This window comes from Colobus angolensis, unplaced genomic scaffold (assembly GCF_000951035.1).
Source record: "Colobus angolensis palliatus isolate OR3802 unplaced genomic scaffold, Cang.pa_1.0 Scaffold137, whole genome shotgun sequence".
In the NCBI taxonomy this organism is placed as follows: Eukaryota; Metazoa; Chordata; class Mammalia; order Primates; family Cercopithecidae; genus Colobus; species Colobus angolensis.
The window spans coordinates 6081282-6082452 of NW_012114455.1; positions in this window are offsets into that span (position 1 = coordinate 6081282).

Sequence of the window (1171 nt, forward strand, 5' to 3'; positions counted from 1 at the left end):
TGTTTTGGTACCAGTACCTTGCTGTTTTGGTTACTGTAGCCTTGTAGTACAGTTTGAAGTCAGGTAGCGTGATGCCTCCAGCTTTCTTCTTTTGGCTTAGGATTGTCTAGGCAATGTCAGCTCTTTTTTGGTTGCATATGAACTTTAAAGTAGTTTTTTTCCAATTCTGTGAAGAAAGTCATTGGTAGCTTAATGGGAATGGCATTGAATCTATAAATTACCTTGGGGAGTATGGGCATTTTCACAATACTGATTCTTCCTATCCATGAGCATGGAGTGTTCTTCCATTTGTTTGTCTCCTCTTCTATTTCGTTGAGCAGTGGTTTGCAGTTCTCCTTGAAGAGGTCCTTCACATCCCTTGTAAGTTGGATTCCTAGGTATTTTATTCTATTTGAAGCAATTGTGAATGGGAGTTCACTCATGGTTTTGGCTCTCTGTCTGTTGTTGGTGTGTAAGAATGCTTGTGATTTTTGCACATTGATTTTGTATCCTGAGACTTTGCTGAAGTTGATTACCAGCTTAAGGAGATTTTGGGCTGAGACGATGGGGCTTTCTAAATATACAATCATGTCATCTGCAAACAGGGACAATTTGACTTCCTGTTTTCCTAATTGAATGCCCTTTATTTCTTTCTTCTGCCTGATAGCCCTGGCCAGAACTTCCAACACTGTGTTGAATAGGAGTGGTGAGAGAGGGCATCCCTGTCTCGTGCCAGTTTTCAAAGGGAATGCTTCCAGTTTTTGCCCATTCAGTATGATATTGGTTGTGGGTTTGTCATAAATAGCTCTTATTATTTTGAGATACGTTCCATCAATACCGAATTTATTGAGAGTTTTTAGCATGAAGGGCTATTGAATTTTGTCAAAGGCCTTTTCTGCATCTGTTGAGATAATCATGTGGTTCTTGTCTTTGTTTCTGTTTGTATGCTGGATTACGTTTATTGATTTGTATATGTTGAACCAGCCTTGTATCCCAGGGATGAGGCCCACTTGATCATGTTGGATAAGCTTTTTGATGTGCTGCTGGATTCGGTTTGCCAGTATTTTATTGAGGATTCTTTGCATCGATGTTCAGCAGGGATATTGGTCTAAAGTTCTCTTTTTTTGTTGTGTCTCTGCCAGCCTTTGGTGTCAGGATGATGTTGGCCTCATAAAATGAGTTGGGGAGGATT